The following is a 16,473-nucleotide window of genomic DNA, read 5'->3' on the forward strand; positions in this document are numbered from 1 at the left end:
TTCGGAGCAAAATGGGCTTTCTCATTTTTATATATTATATATTATATTATATAAATAAAATAAGTAAAAAAATTGAGTGTGATTATTTATATGCAACGTAGCAATTTTTTTTACGATTGATTATATTTAAAAATCGATTATAATAAAAATATTATTTCATAAACAATATAAGGGAATTTTTATTTTAAATTATTGCGCAATTATAGCATTCCAAGATTTAAAACGTAATTTTTTATAATTTTTTAGCACAGGGGTGATTTATAAGAGTTGAAAAGTGAGATGAGATACAAATTCTTTCATAAGCAATGAGGGAATTTTCATTTTAAATAATTGCATCGTTAAAGCAGTCCAAGCTTTTAAAAAGTAATTTTTTATCATTTTTGTCAATTCAGGGGTGGTTTTTAGGTGTAGAAAGGAAAATATTCATTTATTAGCTATGAGGTAACTTTTATTTTAAATAATTGCACGGTTAAAGCATTCCAAGCTTTTAAAAAGTAATTTTTTATCATTTTTGTCAATACAGGGGTGGTTTTTAGGGGTAGAAAGTGAAATATTCTTTTATTAGCTATGAGGTAACTTTTATTTTAAATAATTGTACGATTTAATCATTCCAAAACTTTAAAAAGTAATTTCTTATCATTATTTTTTGAATAGGGGTAGTTTTTAAGGGTTAAATAAAGGGTCGAAAAGATCAATTATATCATAAAACTTGTTCGAGAACATGGAACATTATTTAATCTTTGTGTTTGAACAAGATTTTTATCAATAAAATGCTTAAAACTGCTACGGCGAGGTTTTTGCGGATAGTTGCTTCAGGAACATGCAAGAAATCCTCAATTTACAGCGCAAATACCTATTGCAGATGAAGCATGTTTCAGTCGAAATGGTGTACGTAACGGTGCTTCATATCTAGATTTTCTGCAAAATCGCTTGCCGGAGTTATTGGAAGGCGTGCCATTAAATGTTCGGTTAAATATGTGGTTACTGCATGACGCTCACTTTTTTTGGAGAGTGCGCGACTTTCTAAACATTACTTTTCCCTATCGCTGGATAGGCCGCGGCATCCTAATTAGATGCCCCGTCCCCGGACCTCACCTCTTTACATTTCTTTTTGTGGGGAATATGTGAAAAATTTTGTGTATTCCACGGAAGTTCGTAACATCGACCAACTGCGACATCGCATTGGACGTGGCAATGTTGCAACGCGTACGAGCGAATTGGATACATCGCACTGAAGCTTGTGTGCAAGCAAGTAGTGAGTACATCGAACATCTTCTATGAGAATCGGCAGTTCTCAAAGGGTGACTCCTTGCAATGTTGAGGTAAGTCAGATTTTAAAATTACGTTTTTCTCAGCACAAATCCGTGTATTTACCTCATTTTGACATAACGGACATGTGGCAACAATATTTGACATAAGTTCATTAAGAACCTGTATAGAATAGACGGATTATTGTTAAACACTTCTTCTTTTCTTTGGTCTTAGATAGACAAATTTTATTCCTGAAAATATTCCTAGATCCATTAAAAGTTATTAATTTCACTTGTTTTTCATAGATAAAATATAGTTCATTTTTCCTCCAAATTCTGGAACTGTCCCAATTTTTAGAGATTAAAAATTTGCAAGGAAAATTTGGGTTAAAGATACGACAACTTTTCAGACACAACAGAAGTCCTGCGGCGGTACTATATCGACGCCGATGGGAGTTCAGGGTTAGCTCTCCGCTCTCGCCGTGCATTGTTTGCGGCGGCGGTTGTTATAAATCACAGATCCAACAACAAACATCAGTCTTCGCAGACTCGGTTGCGGGCTCAGCATCCACGTTTATCACCGCACTTGTTCCAGGATCAACCGCCTATCTATCTCGGCATTACCCTTCCGGGAGGGCGGCCGCCCCCGAAAACCGCTAAGAAACGACCGTTCCCTTCTATTTTATTACCCTTTAACAGGCGCCCATTGTACACTTGTAATTTTAATTACGACACAAGAGAAAACTTCTAACACTCAGCTTCCTCGGTTGTTTCGACTGCGGCCGGGAGGTTTGATCTTGTGCAAGTGGAAATATGATGCCATAAAAGGGGTAATTAATTTAATAGCAATTTGCTTTTATTTGGTTTCTTTCGACAATATTAATTTCGCATAGGATTGACTTGCAGGGGAGGGGTGCTTTCACTTGATATTGAGGATTGGTTTAAGAGGGTAGCTAACAAATGATTAATAAAAAAAGTAAAAGGAGGGGCAAACCGATTGTCTTTTCAACAGCGCCTATGATATTGCATCAGGAACATATTGTAACCAACCATCTTTTGAAACATTGAATTCACAAAACACTCTACCCCTTTTCATCTTCTTTGGACTCTAAAAAACCAAAACCAAAGTTTTAGATCTCGAAGACATATAAAGTAAGAATTTAATGTTGCATTTCGGAGGAATCCTCTCCTTTTTCTAATCATTGTGATGCATGTCAATTATTAGCTTTAAGAGTTTGTGCAACAATTTGGTTTATTTACTATCTCTCCGCAATGGATGAAGTCAGAAATGCCATGAAACTTGTACATATTGCTTTTCCGTTATTAAATTTACTAAAAATATATTTAATTATTTTATTAATAAAAAGATATCTATAAAAGGTAATGCAAATGACCTCACTGTGTTCTAGACAATGGACATTTCTTTAAATAAATTTTTTCTTATGAAATGATAATTTTATGATCCTCATGAAGTGCTAATTTGACTTCCATGTCCCCTCCTTGTCTTCCAAAGTGAAGAAAGAACGTTCTAATAATTTCTATCCAATTGTATTCGAAATATTGGTAGGTATGTTTATAAATAACGGGTGTTCCAAACGACCCCCCCCAGTTGCTCAATCGAATGCTGGAAATGTCACCACATACATTTTACTATACACTCTCTTAAAGTTTGTTATTATTCCTATTATCAATAATTGTTATTGTTATTTTCATCTTTTGAGAATAAAAAATAACAAAATACAATGAAACTTTTAAATGCAAATAATTCAGAAACCCATAAAGTTAGGCGGCGTAAACAAGAGTACATTTTTTATGTAGAATTGAACGTTTTTTTAGATTTTTAAGCATAGCTTATGATTTACCTAAATAATACGGTGAAACTAGCGCCCTCTAGGAGCAACGTCAAAATAAGCTTCAAATTCGTAATTCTCACACCAAAAAACTCAACACTACCAATTTTTAGTCATGCTGTCACAACTTTTTCAATTATTGAGAAATTTCAGAATAAAATTTAAACCTTGAACACCTATATTTTTTAAACCAGCGACATTGGTATAAGGCATCATCTCAAACATAATATTTTGGTTTCTAGTATCTCCAGCTTAGTGTTGACCCATTCTTTCCGCATTGCGTGCGAGTAACCTTGAAAACATGAGCTATTTCTCTATCTAGAAGGCCCAGGCACAAAATGAAAAACAATAAATTGAATAGAAGGAACAACGCCCTTTCAAATGAAATAAAAAAGAAAAAAATTGAAAATGGCCCACATTCCAATTTATGCTGGAAAAATTATTGCCTGATTTAAATTGCAGCATCTTAAGTTACCTATTTGTGCATCAATTTGCAATTTAGGTTTGACTACAATTTTTTATTTACACGACTGGATTTGGGATAAAAAGTTGTACTAGTCAGCAAAATTTCATCTTTCGTCGTTGATCCAAACTTTAGGATCAAGGGCTATTTCTGTGCAAAATTTCATGATGATTGGAGATGATCGATTGGGACCGTTGGGACGTAGACAAATATGAATAAAGATGGTTCATTCGCATCTACAGTTTCCTAAATATGTGCATTCAGCTATTACATTGTTGGTAAGATATTATATAATTTTTTTCAATAACACCTGCCTTGTATAATGACTTTATCACTGCAATTTTAGACTATTTTGAAATACACTAGCGAGAATTTATGTATTTAGTATGTGCGAGACTGGTTCTGATATTTCTCTGAATATTTTGAATTTTATGCTGTTTTCGCTAGAGGTATTTGTCATTCATATATATTTTTAAATAATATAATGAATGTGCGTATAAGCTTAAAGAGTTATGTGTGTGCCATATATATTTTAACAGAGATCATAGAAGCACAAACAGAATCACAAAGTAATACCTGCAGGTTTAGTCACTGTATTAAAACTAGTGCATCTTGACATATTATTCATATACTAAAAAATGGTAACGCCACAACCTTCACATTATTTATAAACAGAATTCAAAACAAGTGTGATTCAACCATGTTAAACTATACCTATAAATACACGGTAATGCACAAAATAAATTTTAAATGCAAATTAATCACAATTAACAAACACGATAATTATTGCCGCTTTAATAGAGCTTCTATGTGTAACGGGTTGTTTTCTACACATGATAATTAATGTAAATGACAACACGCAGTTAACGACGAATTTATTACTGGATGGATTCGAGAAGAACGGCAAATATTAGCTGAATAGTCGATATTGATAAATTGTTGTTGAGGAGAAAATAAAACGTTGGAAATTATAAAATTGCAAAGCATATTTTACATCCCTACGTTGCAGCTAGAAAATGAAATACAGAATATCTGGTTCATAGGATCAGTCCCCTACCGATGACCCTTTTTTCTTACATTCTTCAAAGGAAATTGATTTTACAACCGGTAACATATTTTTCTTTAAACTTTTACTATAAACGACAATTCGTGACGTTTAAAAGTTAAACATTTAATTAAAAACATTTCACCATAATTCATTATGCATCTGGTTTCTCTAGTGGATGCTGGCAGGCAAGATACTCTTTTTTAAAATAATGTTGTAAGAAAACTTATAGATATACACTGTGTCCCAAAATTCATATTTTTTCCAGTTCAGATTTTAAAAAATCGCGCTGAAACAGGACAATTAGTAAATAGAAATTGTCACTTTCCTGCAATATTTTCTATTTTTTTTTAGCCATGTTTGACAGATCTATAACAATACCCACATTATTTTTTTCTAAAGACGAATTCAGCGATATAAGATTATACCTACTTTTTTGCATAGTTACCAAAAAATGGAGGAATTAAATGAAAGTAAGAATGTTGTACTACTTTTTATTTTATTGCAGTAAATGTTCAACGTGACCCCCATTAACCATTGCACAATGCCCAATTCGGTGTTCAAAGTTATCAATTTCATTTTGAATAACATTTGGTCTTATGTTTCGAACTTCTTCTCTGATACGATTTCTTAATCCTTCGATAGTGTCTGGTCTGTTCACAAATACTTTGCTTTTTATATGACCCCACAAAAAAAATCTAGTGGGGTTGAGTCAGGGGAGCGTGGTGGCCATTCAAGCGGACCTCTTCTGCCTATCCATCGATTTGGAAAAACTTCATTAAGATAATTTCTTACATCGAGGCGAAAATGTGGAGGGGCACCATGTTGTTGGAACCAGACATCACCAGCAAGCATATCATGCTCATTAGGGTTAAGAAAAATTAATTCCAAGGCTGGAATCAGCTGAAAACGCAAATAAATATCGCCTGTCAAATTGCCCTCAAAGAAATAGGGTCCCAGTATGCGATTTCCTACTATTCCGGCCGTTGTGTCCGTTTTTCTTGCTTCCAATACGGATTTTCTGGGCTCCAAAACCTAGTATTTTGCCTGTTCACGGTTCCATTTAAGCAAGAAGTTGCTTCGTCAGTGAAAATTATGTTATTTTTTAAGTTGGGTTGTCCTTCAAATAAATTTCTAATTTCCTCGCAAATCTGTGATCTTCTGTCTGTGTGATCTGCCCATAGTTCTTGTAAGACGTTAGCTTTGTAAGGATGCCACATTTGCGACTTCAGAGTTCTGTGAAGTGAGGACTTCGACAAGTTGAAGTTGGCTGAGATAGATCAGAGATAGATAAAGTATTCTTCATCAGAAAATTATTCTCTATAAAATTAATTTTTTTTAAATCTAAAAAATTGGGGGCTGCTATAAAAAATAAAATAAAAATTTTCTAAAAAAAATGGCGTGTTGTTAGTGTTAGCTTATTAGTTTTGGTTTTCAATCAGTATTCATTTTGTTACATAATGTACATATAACTGTTTCTACTTTCCTATGAAGATATGTTTTGTATCTAATCCTTAGTTCTAACTTTTTGTTTAAGAAACGTGCATTATTATTATTTTTATTGAATTAAATACCTATCTATTATATTTCTGTATATATCATGTAACTTAATATACCAATATTTTTATATTAAAGATAAATATTATTTGACATATATCCTGTTGTTTGAGATTTGCTGTTCCGTATTATGTGAAAAACAGTACAGCAATTTGCTAAAACCAGTAGAATTCTCCTTAGAGAAAGTTATTGTTATGAAATGTAAATAAAATAAAGGTTTGAAAGTAACTTGTTTAACACCAAGTAATTTATTCTACAGCTGTTTCATCCATCAAGACTTTACTTCTTCTAGTTTATAACTTTACGTGAAGCCAGTTTCATTGCATTTAATCATATACCGTGATTGAAAATGAACAAACCATGCTCACAATGGAGGGTCAATGTATAATACATAACCAAATTAATATGCATCTAAGCATCGAGCTGTAATTGCTATTTTACGTGTTACAAATTAATTATTGTTTATACCGGCACTAACAGGTATACCTTTCACAAAGAACCGAGCCGTTTTTGTTTATGGTACCGGAAAAAGAGGCAGGGGGTGTTATGTTTAGCAAACCTGCCTCAATTAAAATGTTTCCTCGCGATGTAAATCAGCGTTGGCTTGATGTAAACTTGCAATAGTGAACCTCATTCCTCTCCAGGAATTGCACTCTGGAGAGGCAGAACAATAAACTTGAAACTTTAGCGCTAAACAGAGCTGCCTAAATTTCGCGTTTACCGCTGCTATTGCCTTGTCACAAATTCGTAGTTTCCCATTTCGCTAGATACTTCATTTTCTCCTACCACGATTTATAATAATGTACAGGGTGTTCTGAAAACAACTACCACAAACTTTGGGGTGGGTAGAATATCAAAAATTAAGCTGAATTCATTCGGTCTCATATTTTTGAGACGGAGAGTCAAAGATGATTTTTTAAATTAAATTTTGGCCCTATTGAGGATAAAATACGTCGCTATTCTTAGTACCAGACAAAACGGAAAGAAAATAAAAACTATACGTTTTATCATTTAGATATAGTTAATTTAGATATATATATATATTTTTAGTCATGNACAATTTAGTGAATTCTATCAATTTGATGTAATTTAACAGAATATTTGTCTTGCTTGCCAACATAATATTTATTCAAACAGAAACAAGCAATGTTCAGTATAACATAGGTATATTGAATCAAACTAATAGAAGACATAATGTTTAACATGAATTTAAAAGATGCACAAATTTTTTATTCTAAATTTAATATGATTTTTTCTTTTTTATTTTCATTGTTTTGAATGTCGTTTTTGATTGTTTTATAATTTTAATCGAGTATAATATTAATAAAGTAAGTTGTCTCATAATATTTTTTGTAATTAATTTGTAAATTTCAATAATTGTCATAGTTTATTACCAAGCGAGGCTAATAAAAATAAACCCAGTATGAAATCAATTTTGTACAATATTCTGGAGTACAATTTGTATGAGTGGTATATTAAACTCTAATACAGGGTGATTCAGTCATAATGTCATTAATTTTAAGGGAATATAGGAAAAAATAAATAGAATACGAATACGCTATTAAATTCCGAATGTATAATTTGTATATTATAACATTTATTTGCCAGAATTCTAATTACTTAATAACTGATATTAACTTTGGCGTATTATGTTCAGCATATTTATTTCAAGCGCCAATAATTTGAAAAAGTGGGATATATGAAAAACAGTGAGGTCTAATTTTGTTCCTTAACAAAAAAACGAGTAGCAGTCGCAAACGGACAAGAAAACGCTTCTGCACAAACGAATGCTAATTTTAGAATCTAAAACACATGTTAATTAAGCTGTTAACGCAAGACGCCGGCTCGCTTTGTATCAGACTTACCCGTTTTATAAATTATCATTACTTGAATAATTGCCATGCCATCTTAAGTATTTTATCGCGCGACAACCGTAGAAGAATTCAAGGAAAAGAATTTAAACGTTTGAAAAAACTGTAATTATGAGAATATTTAGCGATAAGTTTCTAAAAAATGTCTTTTACATAGGAACAAAGTCGAACGGAGGGATATTAATACCGACTTATAAATAAAATCGACATCATCAAAAATGATATAATAAAATATTTACAGGTTTTCAAAACTTAGTATCTGCGGATTATCCGTTACGGGTTAGAATTTGTCAGTGGTTTTACAACAAAATGCTCAAAACCCCGAGGTACACCTGAAGCTGTTTTACATGAAATTATTTTTAATGTTCAGAATACAATGAAATTTCAACACCGTTTTTCTTTGAATGTTTCGTCAAAGTTTGTGGACATTCGTTTAATTGAACCATTTCTATTGCCAAATCGCAGTGATGATTTTCCGTATCTTGAACTTCTTCGACATTATCATATAACATACACAATTACATAAATATGGACATAAAAGCGATTTTTTAAACTGTGATAACACAAGTCGACAAAATGTGACTGTCTTTCTAAACCAGAAAGCGGGTTATACTTTTGTAAAGCATTTTGACACTCTGAACAAGAAACCACAAAAACCACAAAATCACCACAGATTTTAGAAATGTCCTAACCTAAATGTGAGAAAAGCATGGTTCTTCGCTATATTTGAGGTTATTTTACACCATAAGTTAATTTTTCTCCATAACATCTGACAGAACTACTCTTCAAAATCCATTTCATAGTATTTTTTTAATTATATCAACCATTTTGAATTTATTAATTCTGACAACAGATACGTAATCAGCGACATTAAAGAACTGGTGGGAATTTAGGTGTTAGTAATTTGATTCCTTTCTCTGCCTGAATCTTCTCTGATGCTACCCAATCCTCAAATGTAGTGAAAAATCGTTTTGGGGCAATTGAGATCAGATTCGGATTTGAAGTATCAGAAACCTTCGGAAATGAATAGCCTGGTTTCGGGCTTAAAATTTTGTTGGTCTGTGCAATGGAAACAAACTCTCATATATTTGTACATATAAAGTAAACGTAAAAGAATTTAAAAAATAAATTAAAAAATAAATGGAATATCAAAGTATATACTAATATGTTTCCTATTTTTATTTAAATGAAATGATAATGTACAGGAATCAAAAATTTATTACCATTATAATAGTCCATATATCTTCCAGGTGCAGAAAAGTAGGACCATTTTGGGTAGGATAGGTGGATCAAAAATGTTTCGGATGGCCATTTTTTCTATAATAGTCACTGAAGTCAGTTATCTACTTTCTTCGTCGTGAAAAATATACTCTCTCATAACCACTTGCTACCATGAACAGGAACAAGTTTTCCTTTGTTTGCTGGTTGCTATATTTATATTCCTATTGATCCAATCAATTTTTTTCTAACCCGTTAATTTTCGGCGTGTTACTGATTATGTTTACGTTTTACTATAGTTTTAGGAAAATTGTTTCTCAATACAACTGGTCCAACTACTCTCTGTATTTGAAAATTTTTAATATACTGACAGTGATGAGGAAAATTGCAATCCAAATTGAAGCATTAGTTGAAATATCTTTTATTTTTTAAGTTCCTAATTCTCCCATTTTATAATTAATACACTAGAGCCATTTTAAGATTGCCATTGCGTCACGAGTGTGTCCTAGTATCAAAGACAGTCGTTGCAGGCGTGAATTCATTATTTGTTAAAAACAGCAAAAAGTGATAAAATGATGGTACAAATGTCTTCATAGTCTCAAATATCACAGACAATCGTTCTAATACTTTATGTGTATTAGAGTGAAAAAAAATGGAGAACGTTTGTTGGGTATTAGTTTTAGACTGTAGATTGACTAGCGCATTTAAAACAAAACAGAGCAGACACTCAAATTAAACATTTGACAGGTGTTTTGATCACGTCTCCGTCCTAGTAGTAGTAGTAGTAGTAGTAGTAAAGGGGCGGCCTCAGCCTGGCAGTTAGGCCACAAGTGGTCCCTTTTTGCCTACCCCGCCGTCCCATCACCTATCCACTCTTCTGACCCTCCTTGAACCTACCCAACGCCCTAATAAACGCCAGGATTTTGGTCCATGGAAGGTCTCTCACCTCAACTCCTTGCAGCTCTTCAGGACCAAAGACTTATTGTCTTTTGTCTTATTCTCCCAAAGACTGCACAATGTTCCAGAAGGTGGACAGGGGTGTCCTCCCCTTCTCCACATTTCGGGCAGAGAGGTCCTCCTCAATTCCTACATGGGCCTGCCTACTTCCTCTATTTCTCCTCCAATTCTGACCTAAAGTTTGGTAGGTCCATTTATTGAGGGCCCCATTGATGCTGCCTCGTGTGATACCTAAGATTCGTTCAGGTCCCTGGCCAGATCCCCTGGATCCGCTAGTTGATCAGCCCTCTCATTACCAGGGATACCCATATGGCCTGGGACCCAAACCAACTCTACCTCTCTTCGTCTGGCCAATGACTCTAGAGCCTCTTCACATCCCTGGACAAGGGCAGACCTAGTCCTCGCGGAGCTAACCGCTCTGAGCGCGGCCTGACTGTCGGAGCAGATAAAAATCTTCTCCTCTACACAATTCCTTACCTCCTCCTTGCTTGCTACCATCAAAATTGCAAAAACTTCGGCCTGGAAGACTGTAGCATACCAGTGAAAAGCTTTCCTGGATGCCGCTGCCTTCCAGATAATTTCCTGCTCCTGAAAACTCGTCTTCTACCCGAAATCCATCTGTGTAGCANACCTACCCAACGCCCTAATAAACGCCAGGATTTTGGTCCATGGAAGGTCTCTCATCTCAACTCCTTGCAGCTCTTCAGGACCAAAGACTTATTGTCTTTTGTCTTATTCTCCCAAAGACTGCACAATGTTCCAGAAGGTGGACAAGGGTGTCCTCGCCTTCTCCACATTTCGGGCAGAGAGGTCCTCCTCAATTCCTACATGGGCCTGCCTACTTCCTCTATTTCTCCTCCAATTCTGACCTAAAGTTTGGTAGGTCCATTTATTGAGGGCCCCATTGATGCTGCCTCGTGTGATACCTAAGAATGGTTCAGGTCCCTGGCCAGATCCCCTGGATCCGCTAGTTGATCAGCCCTCTCATTACCAGGGATACCCATATGGCCTGGGACCCAAACCAACTCTACCTCTCTTCGTCTGGCCAATGACTCTAGAGCCTCTTCACATCCCTGGACAAGGGCAGACCTAGTCCTCGCGGAGCTAACCGCTCTGAGCGCGGCCTGACTGTCGGAGCAGATAAAAATCTTCTCCTCTACACAATTCCTTACCTCCTCCTTGCTTGCTACCATCAAAATTGCAAAAACTTCANAATATTTAATAAACATAAATACGGCCTGTTAATACTTTCATAAAATGTTGAACTCCTATGATGTTCGTAAACATCAAAGGAAAATGTGACCACGTGAAATCATAACATTTTAATGGCGATAAACCGTTGGAAGAAAACTGTCACATAACGAAATATGAATAAAGCTAAAATCGCTATTTTTAACAAAATAGCATATTTCGGTAGTATATTTTCGGAAAGAATCCTCTATCTGTACCTTTACAGTCGGTGAAAAAATAGTTGGCATATACCCCCTTTCACGCCGAAATACATATACCGCAGTCGGTGATGGTATTGTCAATTGTAACCGGAACAGGAATTTGTGTTAGGCATCAAATATTCGTTCCGTATAGAACAGTTAAAAGAGTAAATTTAAAGCTGTCAGTGAGTTTTGGCGGCAGGCCAAATGTTTCCTCTGATATGAACTGCAATCGATTTTGTCCGGCACGAAGCAAAAAGGCCCGGAGAACAGAATAACGTTCAATTGAAAGAGTTTTACGCTGCAAAAATCGGATTACGGAAAATTTACGTTAGCGCAGAAAATAAAAGCCGGACGCCTACGGCTATTGTTGTACCTAATAACTCAAATTATGTACGACCCTTGTTCTTTTGCGTATAGCCGGGGGCAGGTTATTGCTTTTGTATTCGCTGGATAATCGTAAAAAAATTCAACATGTCCGGAGAAATTCGTAAAAAAAGTGTATCACATAAATTATGATTCTAAATTTGTTTTTGGGGCTTATACAGGTTGTTACAAATTTGCTTCTCACTACAAGGATCTCAGAAACGGTAAGAGGGTAAAAAGTTGCCATGAGAAAGTGTTATTTTTTCAATATCGCCCCAAACAAGGCTGAAATGAATTAAAAACAGATTTCCGAAATTTCGTTTTTTTCAAATTTTTTGAAAACTAATCATGTTAGCCTTGACTTTTTAGAGGCATAATGTTGGTCCCCTAATTATGCAACTTTGCTACTTCGTATCTCTTACCGTTTCCGAAATCCCTGTAATGAGAAGCGAATTTGTAACAGCCTGTATAGGGTGTAAATAATATGTTTGGTCAAACTAATTACGGATTCTTCGTCATATTAAAGAGAAAAAATATTTAGTATAAATATATGCTCCAATCGGGTTAATAAATTGCAAGAAAACGGCTCAAGCGCTTGCATTCAGATTTAGTAAGCAGCTTTAGAATTTAATTGTCCATAAGTGTGTGTGCATGCCACACTTTTTTTAAGTAAAGGGGCGTAGTTTCAAGGTAGTTTTGCTAGTTAATATTTGATAAAAGTGATTTTTTTAACAAAGATAATAGTTTATGGTGAGCACACCTTGCAGAGCAAAATGTAGAAAATCGATGTAGTCTAGACATTTTTAAACACCACAAATAAATAATAATGATACATTATTGGAAAGTAGAATGCTCAACTTAGGTATTATTAGTATTTATATTGTCAAAAGGTAGTGATTTAACACTTAAAAATATTACTGAAAATGATGGTTTAGATGGAATTTCAAAGTAAACTTTTACAACTAATTTGTCACATTTAAAATCAGAAATAATGAAAACAGATACAATCTTTTCAACAAAGTGCAGTTTTTACGTATAGTTCATCTCAATCAAATAAAGTGTCAGTTGTTTTCTAGAGAAGTAAGTTAAATTTTGTTATTAGTCAGCCCATCTTCTATTGCTTTCTGTTCGTCGCTTTCCGTTGCCCTTGAAAATAGCCAGGTGTCATAAAATAAAGTTATTGCTCCAGTAAACTCTAAATAGTTCAGCTATTAAATGTTTAAAACCTTTCGTCTTCGTAAAAAAGACTTTTGTGGAGTCTGTGGCCTGAAGTTATTACATTATTTATGAACGGAATAAAATATTAGTTACTTGTGGGTTTTGCTCAACTGTTTTTTCTTGTTGAAATCTTAGAGAAGTTAAAACCTGTCATTAATTTTGAATGCCTTATACCCTGTATATACCTACAATTTCAAGTATTGTTAAAAATGATAATAAATGAAATGATGAAATGATTTTTGATAATTTTGTTTACATTTTAAAAAATGGTTAAATGTAGGACATTTTTTATTTTGCCTTAACTTGGTTGATATATGTATTTTAACAAAGCAGTTATTTGGTTACTTTTAGAATATTTGTATTTGTTGATATAGACGAGCTTACTTACAATCTCCAAATTTCACGACATTTAGCTTTATTGCAAGTTTATTTAATTTATAGGGTGAAATATGTGCTTACATCAATTCGAGTCCTGAAATACTTATGGTTATTTTTTATATTTCAAATCATTTCATTCGTTAAAATAGTTTACAGTAAACAGTCCGCAAAATTTCAAAGAAAACACACAATTTTTATTTGTTGATTCGTCACTATATGTATTGTGACATTTTCAGGGCAACTAAAAATCTGGCACGCGCAACTCATACAGAATATCCGTGAGCAAATAGGCCATACTACTCAAGATACCTTAATACAATTTTGTCTCGTTGAAACATTGTGGGCCTCCAAGAAAAACAAATATTTTTAATTTTTAAAAATAACTCCGTCACTTCAAATTTTAATTTAATAAAATTTAACATAAAGGTGTTTTAGGATAGCCAAATATGGCCTTGAGCTTATTCTTTACCTGAAATAGAGAAATCGCTAAAAAATATCTTAAGCAGATTTTATTTGCTGCCATATTTTTTTATTGATAGGGATTTTGAGAAAACTCATATATTTTTTCTTTTACCACTTTATATATTTTTAAAAAGATAGGCGTGTCGCAAAATTCCATGATTGCAAAAAATGGATTTCAGTTAATAACAGCCGAGTGTATGAGGAGATTTTAGTCTAATTAATCTTCAGTTTTGTTGATAAATTTGTAACCGAGTTAAATTGTATTACAATTTAAACCAACTTACCCACAATCAAAAGTCAGGCATTTAAAAATCTATATCAGAGTAGACATTAACTTTTTAATAAAGGTTGGCTCATCTAAATCGTAAAAAATATTTATCTACGAATTTATTAAAATAGTGAAGATAAATTTTATTAGAATACCCCCAAATAGTCGGCTGTCACTAAATGAGAACCGCGGTAAAATAATTTTATCTGGGTTTTAGCAATATGTAACAGGCATATCTTTTACGATAAATAAAAATATATGTCAAAAAATATAAGACTGTTTAATACACATATTCCTATTACCCTGTACGATTTTTATATAAAGAAAACGGCTCATATTCATGTTCGACTGTTGTGGAAACTCCTTCACATCAAAATATCTATAACAGTCACGAAATTATCTTAAACAAATGCAATAAAAAAGACATTTGAAGGCTAATTACTTTCTGAGAAAGCAAAATTGTACTAAAAATTGACTTGTTTTCTCCCAAGAAAAGCACCCTTGAGATTTGACCCATTTGCTACGAAATGTGAATTAAAATGTTGTTTGGTTGAAATTTCTCCTTATTCCCTACTACTGATTACATATAACTAAAATCAAGTTTGGTAGTAACATTCCCTATAACAGAATTTGGTGTAAAAAATGAAAATTGTGAGCATCTTCACAAAAATGAACTGCTGGATATATTTTAAATTATGTCTAAATAAAGCATTTCTGGTTACTCTAAATTCTTAAATTACTTAGAACTAACTTGTAAAGTGTAATGTTAAAAGTTGAAACAGTGAGTTGCATCACTAGGTACATTGTGAGCGACTCCACAAAAGAAGAGCGTTAAATTACTTCTAGTTTTTTTAGTTTTCTAAACTCCGTCGAAATAGTTTGTACAGTGTGATGTAAAATTGTAAAAGAGCGAGTTGCACCACTAGGTACATCGTGATCAACTCTGTGTCTGCGTGTGGTGTTGTGACTCTGTCTGAAACATAATTATTTCGTTCTAAAAATAGCCATCCATTTACTCACCAGCCACGGTGGTAAATATTGCGGAGACGAATCCCCTCGACAGTCAGCGCCACTAAAAACAGCCACAAAACAAAATAACCACAGTCACACAGTCACAAATTTAGAAAAAATAAAAAGCTCAACCAATCATAACATTTATTTCGATCTCTCGCCACCAGGACTGTTCAGATCGCCCGGAGGGTCAGCATGCCTCGGGCGCGAACTTTTACTGTATTTGATGATACTCAGTGTTTTGTTTATGCTGGAGAGCAGGGAACAGTATCAAGGCGCTTTCGATGAGGCCTCGAAACACACTGTCGGAGGTTGGAGTGGCGAAAACTCGCCGAGGACGATGCCCACAGAATCAATGCGCGAAGTTAGCTCCTGCGCCCGAAGGGATCCCTCTGGCGGCGGGCGCCGGAGTTACGCAGTAGCGACGCGCCGACAGGACGTCGAGCTGCCGTTTCAGCAGGAAAGCGGCAGGAAGAGCCTCTGCCCCGTCTGCGACATGTTTAATGCAGAAGAATAAACCGCCCGTTCATTTAAATAATTAAAAAGTATACAGCAGGTAAACGAACCGGCTTGATTTCTTCAGATGCCGGGGAAGTTTAGCGGCACACAAGGCGAGTTGGAAGTTTTCGAATTTATATGTAAATGTATGCCTCAAACCCCCCGTTACATTCGAGCCGGCAGCTGAAATATGAAATTAGAAGGAAATTAAACAAAAACATTGAGAATGTTTTCAGAAATTACCTAGTTGGTTTCGAGTCTGCTCTAATTAAATTACTTAAGTGCTTCAGTAATTTCATTTGTATCTTCTAAAGCCACAACAACCATATATAATAAATCTATTTCTTTGGAACTACGATTACATTTATCTTTTAAAATGGTAAAATATACAGGGTGTAGCGTGTATAATCTATAAAAATTAAACTACAGCTTCCTGATGATATTTGTAATAGAAAAGTCGTATACTAGTCCAGTCGGCAGAGGCCGAAAAGTTACTGTTTATGACATTTCCTTGATAACTCGGAAATAACTACACAGGAATAGTTTAAATGATGAGTACAATAACAGGCTAATTTGCTGACAAAGTATTTTATCGGGAAAAAAGTTATTAACAATTCAATCGTGAAAAATT

At 34.2% G+C, this 16,473-nt stretch overlaps 1 protein-coding gene across 5 annotated transcripts in view; it reads right to left on the reverse strand.

The window, feature by feature from the left end:
- Positions 1 to 15,619, reverse strand: part of LOC108917606 (teneurin-m) — a 697,030-nt gene extending 681,411 nt beyond the window's left edge. For all 5 annotated transcript variants that reach the window (XM_018724352.1, XM_018724343.1, XM_018724335.1 and 2 more), the window contains exon 1: positions 15,354 to 15,619. The gene's annotated coding sequence lies outside the window, so the exon portion shown is untranslated. The remainder of the gene's footprint in view (positions 1 to 15,353) is intronic.
- Between the last annotated feature and the right edge of the window lie 854 nt (positions 15,620 to 16,473).

The sequence above is a fragment of the Anoplophora glabripennis genome, unplaced genomic scaffold (genome assembly GCF_000390285.2).
Source record: "Anoplophora glabripennis isolate ALB-LARVAE unplaced genomic scaffold, Agla_2.0 scaffold3, whole genome shotgun sequence".
Classification (NCBI taxonomy): domain Eukaryota; kingdom Metazoa; phylum Arthropoda; class Insecta; order Coleoptera; family Cerambycidae; genus Anoplophora; species Anoplophora glabripennis.